A 21,961-nucleotide genomic window follows, 5' to 3' on the forward strand; every position below is an offset into this window, starting at 1 on the left:
AAAATGTATGAATTTAAAAATGGTAGTATAAAAGTACTTTTTGAAAAAAGTACCAAATTGCTGAAAAATATCCAAAAATTGTTTAGAACATATATTGTATGAAAATATGTGGTATTTTGCTAATTATAATGAAATTTAAAATAGTAGTAGAAAAAGTACTTTTGCTAATAAAGCTAATTTAAGGTAAATTTTAGGAAAAAAAGTTATAAAATATATTAATTAAGTATTATTAGATTGTTTTATAAAAGAAAACACACAAAATGTATGAATTTAAAAAAGGTAGTAAAAAAGTACTTTTTTAAAAAAGTACCAAATTGCTGAAATATATCCAAAAATTGTTTAGAACATATATTGTATGAAAATATATGGTATTTTGCTAATTATAATGAAATTTAAAATAGTAGTAGAAAAAGTACTTTTTGCTAATAAAGCTAATTTAAGGTAAATTTTAGGAAAAAAAGTTATAAAATATATTAATTAAGTATTATTAGATTGTTTTATAAAAGAAAACACATAAAATGTATGAATTTAAAAATGGTAGTATAAAAGTACTTTTTGAAAAAAGTACCAAATTGCTGAAAAATATCCAAAAATTGTTTAGAACTTATATTGTATGAAAATATGTGGTATTTTGCTAATTATAATGAAATTTAAAATAGTAGTAGAAAAAGTACTTTTTGTTAATAAAGCTAATTTAAGGTAAATTTTAGAAAAATAAGTAATAAAATATATTTATTAATTGTTAGCAGATTGTTTTATAAAAGAAAACACACAAAATGTATGAATTTAAAAAAGGTAGTAAAAAAGTACTTTTTTAAAAAAGTACCAAATTGCAGAAAAATTTCAGAAAATGTTTTTTAACCTAAATAATATAAAAATATATAGTATTTGACATAGTTTAAGCAAATTTAAAATTGTAACAGAAAAAGTATTTCTACTACTTTTTTGTAAAAAGTAGTATTTTTGATCTATTAAAGAATCACATATAATTTTTTAAACAAAAAACCTTATTTCAATAATTTTTTAAAAAATTCATTTAATTTTGTAATCAGAAATGTTATTTTAAGGAGTTTAAAAAAGTAGTATTTTTTACTACCTTTTTAAAACTAAAATAATTCTTTTTAAATCTTGCTTTCTGTTGTTTTTTTATTAACAAAATATGTTAATTTCTTGGAAAATCCATTTCAATTTTAACTTTCTTACCAAATTTCATTACTGCTGTCAACAATATTATTTTACTTTAACTCTGTCTTCGTTACTTGCAACTGCCACCAAAGTTATGATTACGTTTTTTTTTGTAGCCACTAACCATAAAAAAATTAAAACCAAAATGAAGTATGAAAAGTCTCCTTGGACTATTATTAAAGTCTTGTAAAGAAACATTAAAGCTTCTTTCTCATGCTGCTCTTCCTTCGCATCTGTCTTGTGACTGTGTATCAGCGTCAGCTCGTTTTTTTTAACAATCAAAAATTGTTAAAGAAAAAAAAAACACAGCTTAATGTTGCTTGCATTTGTAATTGTGTCTGTAGCAGTAGTTTCCAGGGATTTTTGGGTAATATTAAATGAACTGAACTCAACTGAAGTGGAAACACAAAAAAAAATTGCCAAAAAATTTTTTAAAAAAAACACTGAATGTTTCAACAAATGTCATGTTAAGTTAGTTTATGAGAAAATTTTATTTTTTTGCATTACACCAGAGAGTTTATTTTTAAAATGGCTTGGTTTTATTTTCAGGGAGGTAGGCATTAAATTAGGTCATAATTAAAAAGGAAAACTGGAGAAATTTAAAGGCAAAAAGAAATTTGCATTTTTACCTAAAATTTCCTTAAAAATATTCTTATTAACAAAAAGTACTTTTTCTGCTACAATTTTAAATTTCAATAAACTATGTCAAATATTATATATTTTTATATTATTTAAGTTTTCTGACATTTTTCTGCAATTTGGTACTTTTTTAAAAAAGTACTTTTTTACTACCTTTTTTAAATTCATACATTTTGTGTGTTTTCTTTTATAAAACAATCTAATAATACTTAATTAATATATTTTATAACTTATTTTTCTAATATTTACCTTAAATTAGCTTTATTAGCAAAAAGTACTTTTTCTACTACTATTTTAAATTTCATTATAATTAGCAAAATACCACATATTTTTATACAATATATGTTCTAAACTATTTTTTGGATATTTTTCAGCAATTTGGTACTTTTTTAAAAAGGTACTTTTTTACTACCTTTTTTAATTTCATACAATTTGTGTATTTTTTGCCAGAAAAAATTTAAAATACTTAGTTAATTCTTTCCATAAAATTTTTCTTCAAATTTCCCTAAATTTATCTCTAATTACCAAAAAGTACTTTTTATACTACTTTTTTTAAAATTTCCTAAACCTGGGAAAATTACGAAATTTTTTTATTATTTAGTTTTATAATGAAGTTTTGTGGTAGTTTCCTAAATTTAGAATTTTTTTCAAAAAGTACTTTTCTACTACTTTTTTAAATTTAAGCAATTATGTTTTATTTTTCCAAAAACTGTTTAAATTTCTTTAAAAATGTAAGTTAAATAATTTTTTCAATATTTTTTGGTTAATTTAATGCTTTTATAAAAAAGTACTTTTTCTACTACTTTTTTTAAAATTTCCTAAACCTTGGAAAATTACGAAATTTTTTTTTATTTATGTTTTTAATGAAGTTTTGTGGTAGTTTCCTAAATTTAGAACTTTTTTCAAAAAGTACTTTTCTACTACTTTTTTTTAAATTTAAGCAATTATGTTTTTTTTTCCCAAAACCTGTTAAAATTTCTTTAAAAATGTAAGCTAAATACTTTTTTCAACTTTTTTTGGTTAATTTAATGCTTTTATAAAAAAAGTAGTTTTTCTACTACTTTTTTAAAATTTCCTAAAACTTGGAAAATTACGAAATTTTGTTATTATTTATGTTTTAAATGAATTTTTTAGTTAGTTTTCTAAGTTTAGTACTTTTTTCAAAAAGTACTTTTCTACTACTTTTTTTAAATTTAAGCAATTATGTTTTTTTTCCAAAAACTGTTAAAATTTCTTTAAAAATGTAAGTTAAATTCTTTTTTCGTCATTATTTTGTTAATTTAGGGCTTTTATAAAAAAGTACATTTTCTATTACTTTTTTAAAATTTCCTAAAACTTGGAAAATTACGAAATTTTGTTATTATTTAGGTTTTTAATGAATTTTTGTATTAGTTTACTAAATTTAGTACTTTTTTCAAAAAGTACTTTTTCTACTACTTTTTTTTAAATTTAAGTAATTATGTTTTTTTTTTCCAAAAATGTAAGCTAAATACTTTTTTATTCATTATATTGTTTATGGAGACCTTTATAAACAAAAGTACTTTTTCTACTACTTTTTTAAAATTTCCTAAAACTTGGTAAATTACAAAACTTTTTTATTATTTAAGTTTTTAATGATTTTTTGATTTAGTTTCCTATATTTAGTAGTTTTCTCAAAAAGTACTTTTTTATATTTAAGCAATTATGTTTTCTGTTTAAAAAATTATATGTAATTATTTAATAGATCAAAAATACTACTTTTTACAAAAAGTAGTAGAAATACTACTATTTCAAAAATCAATAAAATTGGTTTTTCTGTTTAAAAAATGAAATAAATATCTTTAATTTATCAAAAATACTACTTTTTACAAATAGTAGTAAAAATACTACTATTTTAAAAATCATTAAAATTGGGTTTTCTGTTTAAAAAATTAAATAAATATCTTTAATTTATCAAAAATACTACTTTTTACAAAAAGTAGTAGAAATACTACTATTTTAAAAATCATTAAAATTGGGTTTTCTGTTTAAAAAATTAAATAAATATCTTTAATTTATCAAAAATACTACTTTTTACAAAAAGTAGTAGAAATACTACTATTTCAAAAATCATTAATATTGGATTTTCTGTTTAAAAAATTAAATAAATATCTTTAATTTATCAAAAATACTACTTTTTACAAAAAGTAATAGAAATACTACTATTTCAAAAATCATTCAAAATGCATTTTCTATATTAAAAACATTGAAAATTCTTTTATTTGAATAAAAATAACAAATTTCTGTTTTTTAAATTTCTGAAAATCCTAAAATTATGCAACATTTTTGATGAAATTTACTGGTGCGAAGGACCTATAGCATTCATTTTGATATAATTTTTAATTTTAATATTTAACATGTCCTTTCTCTTCTTGCCTTTACTGTATTAAACAGTATATTTTTAAATATTCCTGGGAAAATATGTATGTGTGCTTTACATATTTGCCCTTTGGCTGTATGTTTGTACTTGTTACTGTTAATTTAAATATAAAATATTTAAGAATTTCAATACAGCTTAACTTTAGGAAAACACAACATAGAGTAAAAATACCAGCTTTAAAATGCAAGCAAAATAAAATATAGGCCAGCAGTAAATAAAAAAATCTTTAAATAAAGCAATTTCCTGAAAACAAAAATAAAAAAGAGCATTTAAACTCATATAGTAAAGTAAAGCATACTTTTATGGGTTATAAAAGCTCTATCTGATCCACTGTATGCAAATTTCCTTTTAATTTTTCAACTACTGTGTAGTTGTTTTGGTTGTTTTGTTGACGAATTCCACTATGTATGTTTGTTTGCCAAACTTTACTCTTTCACCTTCTCTGTCGCTCTCTCACTTAGGGACTTGTATTTTATATTGGTGTCGTAGTATTTTCGGTTGTTTTTTCTTGTTGTTTTATTTTTGCTCCTGTAAGAAAAACATTGTAGTTACAAAAAGTTTACCTTGTCATGTGGCATTGGGTATAAAAAAAATACTAAAAGCAATACTAACAAACTACTACATTCATGTACTTGCCTGCCTTCAAAGTTAAATGACAATTCAACACGGCTTAAAGGTAAAAAAAAACTACTATATACAGCACTATGGCAGTAGGTGTGTAAAAACTTATAGAAGAACTCAAATTTGGGAAAGGAAACAGTTTAAGTTACAGAAATTTTATTTAAAAAAAATTCCTACTTTATACTACTTTTTTTTAAAAAAGTAGTAGAAATACTACTTTTTTTAAAAATTATTAAAACTATAAAATCTACTTAAAATACAATACAAAATTCTTTGTTTTACTTAATTTTTACAAAAAGTAGCAAAAATACTACTTTTTACAAAAAGTACTTTTTTTAAAAATTTGTGAAAATGAAAATTTTTATTAAATCATACTATAAGTTTATTAGGTTTTCTTAATTTTTAAAAAAGTACTAAAAATACTGCTTTTTATAAAAGGTACTAAAAAATACTACTTTTTTAAAAATTTTTGAAAATGAGAATTCTACTTAAAATACATTATAATTTATTAAATTTTGCTTAATTTTTATAAAAAGTAGCTAAAATACTACATTTTGCAAAAGGTACTAATAATACTACTATTTTAAAAACCCTAAAAAGTGGAAATTCTGCTTAAAACTTATTCCAATTTTCTGGGTTTTTTAAAAAAAAATTATTTTTTTACAAAAAACTACCAAAAATAATACTTTTTTAAAAAAGTACTAAAAATACTACTTTTTTAAAAATCGTTAAAAAATAAAAAATCTACTTGGAATATATTTTAATTTAATTTATTTTTCATAAAATACCATTTTTTTACCAGAAAACCTAATTTTAAAAATAGTACTAAAAATACTACTTTTTTAAACATCTTTCAAAATGTCTAAATTTTACTTAAAATACTTCCTAAATTCCATTTTTTTTATTAAACGATATATATTTTACAAGAAAAGTACTAAAAATACAATATTTTAAAAATAGTACTAAAAATACTACTTTTTTAAAAATCCTTAAAAATTGTAAAATCTACTTAGAATATATTTTAATTTAACTTATTTTTCATAAAATACTACTTTTTTATCAGAAAACCTAATTTTAAAAATAGTACTAAAAATACTACTTTTTTAAAAATCTTTAAAAATGCAAATTTTACATAATAAATTTCATAATTTGACTAAAAATATTAATCTTTTTAATTTTCTTTATTTCTTTTTAAGAAAACCTTGAATTTTTACCACCTTTTAAAAAAAGTACTAAAAATACTACTTTTTTAAAAGTCATTGAAAATTCAAAAATCTACTTAGAATATATTTTAATTTAACTTATTTTTCATAAAATACTACTTTTTTACCAGAAAACCTAATTTTAAAAATAGTACTAAAAATACTAATTTTTTAAAAGTCATTGAAAATTGAAAAATCTACTTAGAATATATTTTAATTTAACTTATATTTCATAAAATACTACTTTTTTATCAGAAAACCTAATTTTAAAAATAGTAGTAAAAATACTACTTTTTTAAAAATCTTTGAAAATGCAAATTTTATTTAATAAATTTTAATCTTTTTAATTTTCTTTATTTCTTTTTAAGAAAACCTTGAATTTTTAGCTTCTCTTCCCCTTGTAAAAATGTCGCCAAAAAAAAGTCTTTGAACTTTTACACAATTTTTTGACAATTGCAAAAATTTCATTTCAAAAGAATTATAAGGCACGAAACCGGAAAAATATGGCCTTCAAGAAACAATAATGCAAAAATTTAAAAAACAAAAAAATCTTTAAACAGACAATTGTTTCCTTTAGTTACTCCCTGCCTCGTTTACAAAAATTTTTACAAGGTACAATAAACCTTTTTTTTGGCTGTGTTGGTTTGTACTGAGTATTGTGTTTGTCAACACTTTCCTAGAATGGAAACAAAGAAAGAAGCGCTTATGTTACTTTTGTATCATAAATATTTAAAGTGAAATACTTTTACTTACACACTAACCCCCACTCACTCACTCACTCCATCATTCAGACTTATGGAGCTCAACGGAAGTGGCTACAGAACTGAAAGGAAAGCCAGGCGGATTGTCTGTTGTCATACATGTATAATGTTCCTACAAAACACTTTTGTAGGAAGTATGTATGAATATAAAATATATTGTCATTACTTTTGTTTTACTTTACATACTGCTGCAATATGCTGTTTGTCTTACAGAATTTTTGCTACCCCAGCTTAACCACGAACAGGCCTTAAACAAGTTCGTATAACTTTCAGCTTTGGTGTTTCTAGGAAAATATTGTAAAAGGAAAGTGCAGAGCGAAAGAGAGAGAAACATTTGAATAATTTATATTTCAATCGCAAAATATGGCTGTTTGTTGTACGTACATATTTTCATTTTCTTTCATATTAAATACAAATACAAGTAGTGGCAGGATTTATGTTGTACGACTATGTATGAAAATGTATTTAGTATGCATGATTATGTAACTGAGGCATAAATGTATGTTTTTATGAATGAATTAGTATGTTGAGAAGTATGAATAGAAGAGGGAGGGTAAGGAAACCAGAGGGCCATTTAGGGAACATAAATAAAACGATTGGACCAAAGATTTCAATAAAAAGGAAATAAAAACAACACAGAAACTAACAAATAATGCATTAAATAAGTTGATTTAGCATAAACTACTTAATTTTTATTAAAAATACCAATTTTTACAAAAAGTAGTAAAAATACTACTTTTTTCAAAAATGTTAAAAAATAAGAATTCTTGTAAATTCTTGTAATTTTTGTTCTAAAAATAAAATTTTTTATGAAATTTCTCAAAAATACTACTTTTTGCAAAAGGTAGTAGAAATACTACTTTTTTAAAAAAGCCTTAAAATGGAAATTTTTCTTCAAATACATTTAAAATTTTTATGAATTTACTAAAATTTGCTACTTTTTAACAAAAATACTACTTTTAACAAAAGGTAGTAGAAATACTACTTTTTTTAAAAAGTCACTAAACATGGAAATTCTATTAAAAATTTAGTTTAAATTTCAAATACAATTTTTTTTTATACAAAAACTACTACTTTTTACAAAAGGTACTAAAAATACTACTTTTTTAAAAATTGTTAAAGTGGAAAAATCTTCATAAAATATATTATAAATTTCATGATTTCATTATAAATACTAATTTTTGACACAAAATTCTACTTTTTAGAAAAGGTAGTAAAAATACTACTTTTTTAAAAATCTTGGAAATGGAAATTCACCTTATAAAACATTATAAATTTCATTATTTTACCAACCACATTTATAAGTTTCATGACTTTACTAAAATTTACTACTTTTTAACAAAAATACTACTTTTAACAAGAGGTAGTAGAAATACTACTTTTTTTAAAAAGTCACTAAACATGGAAATTCTATTAAAAATTAAGTTTAAATTTCAAATACAATTTTTTTTTACAAAAACTACTACTTTTTACAAAAGGGTTCTAAAAATACTACTTTTTTAAAAATTATTAAAGTGGAAAAATCTTCATAAAATATATTATAAATTTCATGATTTCATTAAAAATACTAATTTTTGACACAAAATTCTACTTTTAACAAAAGGTAGTAGAAATACTACTTTTTTAAAAAATTTTGGAAATGGAAATTCTGCTTAAATTATATAATTAAAATCTTTGAAAATGGAAATTTTACTTAAAATTCATGATTTTAATAAAAATAATACTTTTTTATAAAAAATACTACTTTTTCCAAAAAGTACTAAAAATACTACTTTTTTTAAAAATCACTAAAAATGTTAATTCCACTTAAGATACATTATAAATTTAAAGATTTTTCTAAAATTGCAAGGTTTTTCTTCAAAATACTACTTTTTACAAAAGGTACTAAAAATACTACTTTTTTAAAGTTTTTTGAAAATGGAAATTCTGCTTAAATTATATAATTAAAATCTTTGAAAATGGAAATTTTACTTAAAATTCATGATTTTAATAAAAATAATACTTTTTATAAAAAAATACTACTTTTTCCAAAAAGTACTAAAATACTACTTTTTTAAAAAATCACTAAAAATGTTAATTCTACATAAGATACATTATAAATTTAAAGATTTCTCTAAAATTGCAAGGTTTTTCTTCTAAATACTACTTTTTACAAAAGGTACTAAAAATACTACTTTTTTAAAGTTTTTTGAAAATGGAAATTCTGCTTAAATTATATAATTAAAATCTTTGAAAATGGAAATTTTTATAAAAAATACTACTTTTTCTAAAAACTACTAAAAATACTACTTTTTTTAAAAATCAGTAAAAATTATAATTCTACTTAAGATACATTGTAAATTTAAAGATTTTTCTAAAATTGCAAGGTTTTTCATCTAAATACTACTTTTTACAAAAGGTACTAAAAATACTACTTTTTTAAAGCTCTTTGAAAATGGAAATTCTGCTTAAATTATATAATTAAAATCTTTGAAAATGGAAATTTTACTTAAAATTCATGATTTTAATAAAAATAATAATTTTTATAAAAAATACTACTTTTTCCAAAAAGTACTAAAAATACTACTTTTTTAAAAAATCAGAAAAAATAGTAATAGAAATAAATAGTAATTAAGATACATTATAAATTTAAAGAATTTTCTAAAATTGCAAGGTTTTTCTTCTAAATACTACTTTTTACAAAAGGTACTAAAATACTACTTTTTTAAAGTTTTTTGAAAATGGAAATTCTGCTTAAATTATATAATTAAAATCTTTGCAAATGAAAATTTTACTTAAAATTCATGATTTTAATATAAAAATACTACTTTTTCCAAAAAGTACTAAAAATACTACTTTTTTAAAAAATCAGTAAAATCAGCAGAAAATGGAAATTTTACTTAAAATTCATGATTTTAATAAAAATAATACTTTTTCCAAAAAGTACTAAAAATACTACTTTTTTAAAAATCTTTGAAAATGGATTTTTATTTAAATTTTCTTAATTTTACTAAAAAAATTGATTTTGTCTTAAAAAATACTACTTTTTTTTTAAAAAAAAGTACTAAAAAAATTCTTCATTTTTGAAATAGTTGAAAAAACTGAAAATGAACAATGAATTTAATCTTTAAATAAGTTGGTTATAAAAATTACACTTTCTCATAGAGAAGGGGTTGTGAAATGCCCTCCCTTTTTAACTTATTTTTGCGTGCAAATAATTAAATAAAATTTAACAAACTTACACAACTTGTTATACCCAGAAATGTTGAGGTACAAAAACTTGAGCAATTATAACCAAATTACAACACAATAACTATAATAACAAAAGCAATAACTAAAGAAAATTATCATAAAATTCACATTAAAATAATAAACAATAATATTTAGCCAAGAAATGAATTTATGTAAACTGAATTTTAACTACAAGCAAAACAAAAGTTTTGAACACAAAAAACACGCAAAATAACAAACAATTAAAAATGGACAAAGTTTGTAAGGGAATTAAAGCAAATACATATAGAAAAAACGCTTAAATTGATTAAGAAAATTGGGGCCAAACTAAAAATGTTTATAAATATTATTAGAAATATGAATATATTAGCAACAAACATGCAGTATAATAAATTAAAGGCTAAATAAGTTAATTAGTAAAAGTAAACTAGAAAGAAAGCTTAAAGGGTATAATAAATTGCTTTAGAATAGAAGAAATTCAGGAAAACAAAGAAATTTCTTTAAAAAAGTGAAACAAATTTACATTTTAAAAAAAGTAGTAGAAATACTACTTTTTTAAAAATAAGCAAAAATTTATTTTTTAAAATGATTATAAAAAAATGTTTGTTGCGTATACTAAAAATACTACTTTTCGAAAAAGTAGTAAAAATACTACTTTTTCAAAAAAGTTTTAAAAATTCCAATTTTCGCCAAAAACTACTAATAACAATTTTTTCTATAAAAAAGTACTTGAAAAGAGTAAGAAAACTATTAAAAATGCTGCTTTTTAAAAAAGTACTAAAAATACTACTTTTTAAAAAACATTCAAAATCATTTTTTTTTGCAAAATGTAAATCAATCATTAAATTTTCCTAATTTTTTAATCTAATTAAAGCCTCAATTCATTTTTTGGACGAAATTGCAAAAAATTCTACTTTTTAAAAAAGTACTAAAAATACTACTTTTTTCAAAAAAGTTTTAAATTCAAATTTTCGTCAAAAATTACTAATAACAATTTTTTTTATGAAAAAGTACTTGAAAATGATAAGAAAACTATTAAAAATGCTGCTTTTTAAAAAAGTAGTAAAAATACTACCTTTTCAAAATGTAACAAAAACATTATTTTTGTCCAAAATTTTCTTCTTTAAAGAGTATCAAACTTTTTTTGGACAAAATTGCAAAAATACTAATTTTTTAAAAAAGTAGTAAAAATACTACTTTTTTCAAAAAAGTTTTAAAAATTCCAATTTTCACCAAAAACTACTAATAACTATTTTTTCTATAAAAAAGTACTTGAAAATTAAAAGAAAACTATTAAAAATGCTGCTTTTTAAAAAAGTAGTAAAAATACTACTTTTTTAATAAACATCAAAAATAATTTTTTTTGCAAATTTTCCTAATATTTTAATCTAATTAAAGCCTTCATTCTTGATTTTTGTTATAAAAGCCATAAATTAACTGATATTTTTTATTGACTACCAATAACAGCAAACACGTGGAACATAAAATATTCCACAAAAATCTATATTTATAGAAAACAAATAACTAAAATAACACAAGCAACAAAATAAATTCTTGTAGGAAAAAAACGAAAAAACTACCCCTTACTTTTCATTGTTGGTATTTATATTAAAAAGGGAAACACTCATGTTAATCTGCAAAAAAGTGTAATAAGCCAAATGAAATCTAAAAGTTTTCCTTAAAAAAAAACCAGTAACAGAATTAACATTTACAAAAAAAAAAACCCATAATAATAACAAAACAACACGCTAAACCTTAATTAATCGATTTTTTTCTTCTATGTTTTATTTCCAGTTCATTTTATGCTGTTTTTTCCCCAAATTCCTCATTACCCTGGCTTTCACAACAAAAAAAATAAAAAATTACTAAATAAAAGGTGAAGAAATAAAATAAAAACGTGCCGCAGAAACGTGAAAAGTGACAAATAAATTTCCAACAGGAAATACCAAAATTTAGAAGATTTATTAATAAAAATCCTGGCTAACACAATTTAAAAGCAAATAAAATCAATATAAAACCTCAAAAAGCTAAATAAAAGAAAAAATCTACAAAAAAGAATTCTGACATCATTTTTATTACTTATATATCCTACAAAAAAAGAAGCTGCTTTCTTGCTACCACACAATTTAAACAAACAACTCAACATATTTTTCCTGCTTTAACTTTAAGGGGTTTTTTTTGTTAGACTGGTAAGTAAATACATGATAATTTTCACCAAAAATTGCGAAAAATTTATAAAGAACCGGCTTCGCACGGTAGCATTTACTAATGTTAGTTCTTCAAGTTTCTCCAATCCGTATACTCCTGCCTGTTCTTATTTATTTGCAAATAAAATATCTAAATTTGTACTGCATACTTTGGGGAGCTTTTTTATTACAGTTGGCTGGACTCAAAAAAAATAATAAATTTCCGAGTTTTACCCGGAATTTTTTTTCTTTACAAACATCTCCTGAAAATTTCGAATCGAATAAAAAAAAAATCTACACTTTTTAAAAATGTTAGTAGAAATACTACTATTTTTAAAAGCAACAAAAACAACTAAATTTATTTAAAAATATCATTCGAATTAGTTTTTCTAGCTAGAAAAATCATTTTAATGAAAGTATACTTAAATTTACACTTTTTGAAAATAGTAGTAGAAATACTACTTTTTTAAAAAGTCTTAAAAATATGATTTGAAATAGTTTTTCCAGCTAGAAAAATAATTCTTGCTTGAAAATTATATAAATTTATACTTTTAGAAAATAGTAGTAGAAATACTACTTTTTTAAAAAGTCTTAGAAATATCACTAAAAATAGTTTTTCTAGCAAAATAAAAAAATTTTGATTAAAAACTGTAAAAATTTACTTTTTAAAAATAGTAGTATTTATACTACTTTTTCAAAAAGTAATTAAAACAAGTGTTATCTATACAAATATCTTAAGCAATAGTTTTCTTTGCTAAAATAAATGATTTTTTAGTGAAAAAAATACTTAAATCTACTCTTTTCCAAAATAGTAGTAGAAATACTACTATTTTAGAAGTCATTAAAAACATTATTTTTTATACAAATATCAATAGAAATTGTGTTTCTAGCCTTAAAAAATAATTTTGAAGAAAAAAAATACTTAAATCTACTCTTTACCAAAATAGTAGTAGAAATACTACTATTTTAAAAGTCATTAAAAATATTATTTTTTATACAAATATCAATAGAAATAAATAATTTTTGAGAAAAAAAATACTTAAATCTACTCTTTTCCAAAATAGTAGTAGAAATACTACTATTTTAAAAGTCATTAAAACATTATTTTTTATACAAATATCAATAGAAATTGTGTTTCTAGTCTAAATAAATAATTTTTAAGAAAAAAGGTACTTAAATCTACTCCTTTCCAAAATAGTAGTAGAAATACTACTATTTTAAAAGTCATTAGAAACATTATTTTTTATATAAATATCAATCGAAATTGTGATTCTAGCCTAAATAAATAATTTTTAAGAAAAAATTTTTCAATTTTCACTATTTTGAAAATAGTAGTATTTTTATTATTTTTTTTTAAATAACAACAAATCTCTAGTGTAAATAAAACTTTTTAATTAAAAAAAAGTATTGAAATATTTTGCCATTAACTTTTTTTTAAAGCATTTCAAAAAATTCCAATAATAAATGTTCTTTTCAATATTTTTTTACTTACAGCTGTTAACTTTGTTTCCCATAAACTAACACATACCCACAAACAAATAAACAAATAGTAGTAGTTTGTTTTTTTTTCTTTTTTTTGAAATCGATTTTAACAACTTTTTCTGTGGTTTTAACAAACTTTATGCTTTCTACCCAAAAAATAGAAACTCTACAAATAAAACTATTGAGTTAAAATATCAAAAAAAAAAGAATGTGTAGCTAACTTTTGTTCATGTATGCAGTTTTCCCAACAAACTTTAACTAACGCCAAAAATATGTTGCTGCTGTTGTTGTTTGATGTCTTCTCTCTGTCCCCACCCTACTTTAAAGTTGTATAAATTTTTGTGCAATCAAAACGAAAAACTGTGTCATATACTGAATAGAATAGAAAAAGAAAACTATAAAACTGTAGTGGAAATGGTATTTCAACTTTGCACCCCAGAATTCTAAAGAGCCAGCCATCTTTGGTTGTACTGCCAGTGTTTTTATTTATTTTTTCTAAAGGGGAGATACAAGTGAAACAAAAACAATTGAAAATTGTTATAGAAAAAAATAAAATTAAAAAAAAAATGTAAAGAACTAGAGCAATAAAAAAGAACTGCTCTGAAAAGCATTTATTTTAAGGAAGATTAAACGAAAAAATGGAAAAAGAAAAATTAAAGCATAAATTTGAAATCAAAATAAGAAATTTATTGGTCAAAACAAATTAATAGAAAATAGAAAAATCGAAAAAATCATTGAAAATTAAAAAATAAGATAAAAATTTGGGATTTTTAAAAAAGTAGTAGAAATAGTACTTTTTTTAAAAGTAGCAGAAATATTATCAAAATGTAACTAAAATACTCTAATTTTACAAAATATAAAAAAATTAATAAAAATACAAAATTTTTTAAAAAGTAGTAGAAATACTACTTTTTCAAAAATGTATATAAATTCAATATTTTGTCAAGAAATCCAATTTTTGTGGAAAAAATAGATACAATTATTGAAAATACATCATTTTTAGAAAAGTAGTAGAAATACTACTTTTTTCAAAAATCTGCATTAATATAATATTTTACCAAGAAATCAAGTTTTTGTGTGCAGAAATCGCTAAAATTATATATTTTTAACAAAAACAAGTTAAAATACTATTTTTTAAAAAAGTAGTAGAAATACTACTTTTTTCAAAATGAAGAAAATTTAAAATTTTTGTTAGAAATCAAATATTTGTGGTAAAAATAAATCATTTAAATATTTTTACAAAAAAATTTATTTTTTTACAAAAAGTAGTAGAAATACTACTTTTTTAAAAATGAAGAAAACTTAAAATTTTTGTTAGAAATCAAATATTTGTGGTAAAAATACATCATTTAAATATTTTTACAAAAAAATTAATAAAAAATTAATTTTTTAACAAAAAGTAGTAGAAATACTACTTTTTGAAAAATGTCAAAAAGTATAAATTTCTAGTGCAAAATCTTTTTATATTGTAAAATATTAAATTTTTTAAGGCCAAATTTCCAGAACTACAATTTTTTAAAAAAGTAGTAGAAATACTACTTTTTCAAAAATGTGCATAAATATAATATGTTGTCAAGAAATCAAGTTTTTGTGTGCAGGAATCGCTAAAATTAATTTTTTTAGCAAAAACTAGTTAAAATAGTACTTTTTTAAAAAAGTAGTAGAAATACTACTTTTTTAAATATGAACAAAACTTAAAATTTTTGTTAGAAATCAAATATTTGTGGTAAATACATCATTTAAATATTTTTACGAAAAAAATAATAAAAAATTTATTTTTTTAAAAAAGTAGTAGAAATACTACTTTTTCAAAAATGTCAAAAAGTATACAATTTCTAGTGCAAAATCTGTTTATCTTGTAAACTATTAAATTTTTTGAGGCAAAATTTCCAAAACTACACTTTTTTAAAAAAGTAGTAGAAATACTACTTTTTCAAAAATGTGCATAAATATAATATTTTGTCAAGAAATCAAGTTTTTGTGGCAGAAATCGCTAAAATTAAATTTTTTTAACAAAAACTAGTTAAAATACAATTTTTTTAAAAAAGTAGTAGAAATACTACTTTTTAAAAAAATCTGTAAAATGATTATTGTACTTTTTGTTGATTGTATTGCTTCCTATTCATATTGATTAACTTCGTTATGATTGAGCAAAAAATGTATGTAAAAATCTCTACACACAATAACAAGCTATTCATTCCCTGGTTTTCATTCTCTTTCTAAGAAATTCTTCTAACAAATAATAAAACATTTTTTCATACACAATAATTGTGTATCAATTCCTCTACATTTGTATATATATACCCGTAAATGTGTTGGTATATTATCTTGTCCTGTGCAGAATTTTTAATGTGTGTATGTTTGATTATTTTGGGCCCTAAGCAAATATTTATTTTCTTTTGAAATGATATTCGTTTGTTGTGTGATGCATGTGTATGAGTCGGTGTTTTTCTTGTCTACATTTAAGGTAATTTACTGGAATAATGATGGTTTCATCTAAATGAATAAAACAAAAGGTATCCATTGAAAAAACACAGATACACATATTCGCCACAAGACCACAAGGTGTACTATAATTTTACCACATTGTGTATTTACATATCTATACAGTACACTTTTTTTATTGTTTTGTTTTTATTGTATCCTGTGCAACATTATGGAGGATGGAAACAAAATGATAATAGCAGAGAAATATACAATAATTTTTGTTCCAACATTTAGAGATTAAACGATTAAGGACCACAATATAAGCAAAAAATCAATTTCTAAAGAAAAACTCTTATTTTTTTCAAATAGTAGTAGAAATACTACTAATTAAAAAATTAACAAAATTGATTTCATAGTAAAAATTTCATTGCAGTAAGCCCAAAATTCTTTAAGTTACTTGATTTATTAACTTTTCAAAAAAGTACTAAAAATACTACTTTTTTCAAAAATCAAAATTTTTGGCCAACATTTTTCGAAAAAAAATATTTTCTTAATGGAAATTGATTTCTAAATCAATATTACGTTTGAGGAAGCCCCAAATTTCATTAAATTACTTCATTTAGCCATTTTAAAAAAAGTAGTAAAAATACTACTTTTTTTAAAAGTCTCTAAAATTTGGTATTTAGGGCCAAAATTTTTAAAAAAAAATATTTTCTTAATGGAAATTGATTTCTAAATCAATATTACATTTGAGGAAGCCCCAAATTTCATTAAATTTGATTTAGCCATTTTAAAAAAAGTAGTAGAAATACTACTTTTTTAAAATTAGTATTTTATTGATGAAAATAGGTTTCTAAGTCAAATTTTCTTTAGAAAAAGCCCAAATTTTATTAATTTATATGATTTAGTACTTTTTACAAAAAGTAGTAAAAATACTACTTTTTGAAAATTTTAATTTTTAACAAAAATAACCAAAATTTTTAGAAAAATAATATTTTCTTAATGGAAATTGATTTCTAAATCAATATTACATTTGAGGAAGCCTCAAATTTCATTAAATTACTTGATTTAGCCATTTTTAAAAAAAGTAGTAGAAATACTACTTTTTTAAAATTAGTATTTTATTGATGAAAATAGATTTCTAAGTGAAATTTTCTTTAGAAAAAGCCCTAATTTTATTAATTTATATGATTTAGTACTTTTTACAAAAAGTAGTAAAAATACTACTTTTTGAAAATTTTAATTTTTAACAAAAATAACCAATTTTTAGTTATAATTCTTTAAAATTAATCATAAAATACAAATTTTAAAAAAGTACTAAAAATACTACTTTTTCCAAAAATCTCTAAAATGTGGTTATGGTTCAAAATTTTTAGAAAAAAATTATTTTCTTAATGGAAATTGATTTCTAAATCAGTATTATATTTGAGGAAGCCCCAAATTTCATTAAATTACTTGATGTGGACATTTTAAAAAAAGTAGTAGAAATACTACTTTTTGAAAAAAATTGTTTTTGAGCTCAAAAATGAACTTATAAGCCACAATTCTTTAAAATTGGTAATAAAATACAGTTTTGGGAAAAAAGTAGTAGAAATACTACTTTTTTTAAAAATAGTATTTTATTGATGAAAATAGATTTCTAAGTCAAATTTTCTTTAGTAAAAGCCCAAATTTTATTAATTTATATGATTTAGTACTTTTTACAAAAATTTTTTTTGAAAATTTTAATTTTTAACAAAAATAACCAATTTTTAGTTATAATTCTTTAAAATTAATTATAAAATACAAATTTTAAAAAAGTACTAAAAATACTACTTTTTTCAAAAATCTCTAAAATGTGGTATTTTGGGCAAAACTTTATAGAAATTATTTTTTAAACTATAAATTAACATTTTAAGTCAACTTTTAATAAATATTGCTTACATTTTCGAATATTTTACAAATTTTTAAATTAAAAATTTCGTATTTCTTTATTTAAAATTTAGTTATGATGCTAAACCCCACAAAAATGGTATCTATATTAGACAAAGCAAATAAAAATATTTGTGTTGTGTTTTCCAAAATTTATTTACCACAAAATTGTGGTTAAAGCTAAAATAACATACAAGTACTTACAATACTCGTATTTTACTACATTATGTGAATCTGTATAAATAAGAGTAAAAACATGTAGTGTATGTATGTCCAACTAATGATAATCTAGTGTACAATATTGTACAAATATGTTTATGCAAAATGACAATTGAGGTACAACTGTAGAATTCCTAACATATAAAAAGCAGGCCCCAGAAACATGTAGGATAACACATGCCTAAGCATTGACAGGAAATGTCAATCAATTAGTTTTTTTGGTTGGCTTTTTGTTGTTGATTATTTGTATGTAGGAATGTTTAAAACAAGTGTGTTTAGAATTAATTCACATACAAACATGAATAGATAGAGAGAGCTTGCTTTAAATGAGAGAGAGAGGTAACTATAAGTTGGGTAAATAACCAAATAATGAATGTCCTTGAAAAAAAAATGTTGATTTAATACAAGTTACTCATACTTTTGCAAATATTTGCAAGCAGGCAATACATCAATATAATTTTTCGGAATAAAAGCAAAAAAACTCCCCCCTAATAAATAAATGTAGTATCGATGCCATTACTTTTTACTTGACCCCTTAAAATATGTTACGAAAAATACACACTCTACAACACGTACTCTGCTCTCTTCACTTTAACGGTTATTGTTTGAGTGCTAGAGGATGGCCATTGTTGTTGTTGTTTGAAGGAAAAAATGATAAAAAAAATCATAAATTTTATTGCATTTTGCTGCTCTCTTGGGGGGGGGGGACAGAGTATAAAATGTGTGTGTATGGAAGTAAATGAGTGAGCCAATGTTTCAATATGTAGTTAAGAGTGCGTGTGTGAGTGTTTTGTATTATTTTGATTCATTTTAACTGTGGAGCCATAAAAAGTCATATAATGATGGCGCCAAATATAAACAAAGAAAACAAAACTTCTATATCCTTTTTTTTTTTTTTTGAGGGACAAAAAGAAGAGGCGGCTGTATGTTTATGTATTTAAGTATCTGTATAGGGGTAATCTCCCCAGCAGTTCTAGGAGGTTGTACCGAACTAAAGATTTTTTCTAATAAATTGAATTCAGCTAAGTGATCAGACATTAGTAACAATCATTGTCTCTAAGGGATACATTGTCTTCTTGTAAAACTGCTGGGTCCTTGGCTAAAGTCATAGTCAATACATTTTGTTTTAGACGCTATTAAAGAAGCCTTAAAGTAGGCAGTGATTTCTTTTGTTGTTGTTTTGTACATAAATCAAGGACATAAAGAAAAATCTAAGGAATTTAACAAATAGTTTTGCAGACAATACAAGAATTTGCCAAATTTTTTTTTAGATTTTAAGCAAAGAATTTAACAAACTTTGTAAAATATTTAGAAATTTTACACAAAACAAATTAAAAACTACTAAATGTACTGAATTTGGAATAAAAAATTAGTTTTTTCAACTTTTTAAAAAAGTAGTATTTTTACTACTATTTTCAAATTACATTATTTCAATACAAAAAATTTATTTATGTTTGTTTGAATCTTTTAACATACAAAAATATAATTTTTTCTTGAAAATATTAAATTTTACTTCACTTTCAAATAGTAGTATTTCTACTACCATCTTAAAATCATAAAATTTTAATAGATTTACTTAAATTTTTTTAATTTAAACAATTTTGATCATTAAAATTATAAATTTTGAGACTTTTTGAAAAAGTAGTATTTCTACTACTATTTTCAAATTACATTATTTCAATACAAAAAATTTATTTATCTTTTTTTGAATCATTTTAAAATGCAAAAATATAATTTTTTCTTAAAAATTTTAAATTTTACTTCATTTTAAAATAGTAGTATTTCTACTACCATTTTAAAATCATAAAACTTTAACAGATTTAATTAAATTTTTTTAATTTAAACAATTCTGATCATTAAAATTATAAATTTTCAGACTTTTTAAAAAAGTAGTATTTCTACTACTATTTTCAAATTACATTATTTTAGTACAAACAATTTATTTATCTTTATATGAAGAGTTTTAACATACAAAATTATAATTTTTTCTTGAAAATATTAAATTTTACTGCATTTTCAAATAGTAGTATTTCTACTACCATTTTAAAATCATAAAATTTTAATAGATTTGAAGAAATTTTGTTAGTAAAAACAATTTTGATCATTAAAATTATAAATTTTCAAACTTTTTGAAAAAGTAGTATTTCTACTACTATTTTCAAATTACATTATTTCAGTACAAAAAATGTATTTATCTTTATTTGAAGTGTTTTAACATAAAAAATTATAATTTTTCTTGAAAATATTAAATTTTACTTCATTTTCAAATAGTAGTATTTCTACTACTGTTTTAAAATCATAAAATTTTAACAGATTTAATTTAATTTTTTTAATTTAAACAATTTTGATCATTAAAATTATAAATTTTCAGACTTTTTGAAAAAGTAGTATTTCTACTACTATTTTCCAAAACAGTTATTTCACTACAAAACTTTATTTATGCTTATATGTGTTGTGTTCTAACGTACAAAAATGTATTTTTTTGGAAAAATTTCCGACTTTTTAAAAAAGTTCATTTTCAAAATTGGTTATTTTAGCTAAAACTTGTATATTATTGATATGAGTAGTGTTTTCTACTATTTCTTATTTTTTTCTTTATTAATACAATTTAGCTGGCTTTTCTTTAATGATTTAATATGACTAGCAAACAAAAATAAATAAACTCTATAAAAAGCTTATCATGGTAAATGAATATATAGCGTGCCAATACCCTGACATGGATCCATAGATTTTCGAATTCTTAAACGGCTCATTTATGATGGAAAAAAGAAAATTGAAAACACCCTTCTTCCCTCACCCTTGCCGGTTATGATGGAAAATATTAAACATGACTTGGCAACAGAAAACAAAAGTACAATAATAAACAAATAGGAATGAATGTGTATGTATGGAAAAAGTCAATTTAATGATTATGATGGCAATACAATCATTTAAAAGACATATTTGTTTGTTTGTTTGTGTGTGCATTCATCGAATATTTTATGTAAATATATGTATTTAGTTTCAATCTGTCTATCTTTTTGTATAAATAGAAATTGTAAGTGAAGATTGTTTATATTTTTTTTGTTTGCTTTGCTGCTTTGTTTTAGTTTATTCTTTTGTAAATGCTTAATTATCTATAACAAAGATTTGATTTGAGGTTGATTTTTTTTTCATGAAAACAAATTTGCTAAAATTTATAGATTAAAAAAGGGCAGAGGTGTAAAAGAAGGTGAAGTTTTTAAGAAAATAATTAATTTTTAAAATTTTTGCAGTGTTTTAATGTTTTTTGAAAAAGTAGTATTTCTACTACTATTTTTATATGTTATAAATTTAAGTAAATTATTCATATTTTATAAAAATTTGCTAAATATGCTTATAATATAATGATTTTTCTATTCAAAAATACCATTTTTCCAAATTAATAAAAAGTAGTATTTCTACTACTATTTTTAAATAACGTAATTTTGTCCAAATTTGCTTAATTTAAAGTATTTAATATTTAAAAAACTTGTTTTAGAGGTTTTTACAATTTTTGCAAAATTTTACAAAAAGTAGTATTTCTACTACTATTTCAATATGTTATAAATTTCAGTAAATTATTCATATTTTATAAAAATTTGCTAAATCTGCTTCTAATACAATAATTTTTTTATTTAAAAATATCATTTTTGCAAATTTATAAAAAGTAGTATTTCTACTACTATTTGTAAATAACGTAATTTTGTCCAAATTTGTCCA

This window comes from Calliphora vicina, chromosome 4, assembly GCF_958450345.1.
Source record: "Calliphora vicina chromosome 4, idCalVici1.1, whole genome shotgun sequence".
Taxonomy (NCBI): domain Eukaryota; kingdom Metazoa; phylum Arthropoda; class Insecta; order Diptera; family Calliphoridae; genus Calliphora; species Calliphora vicina.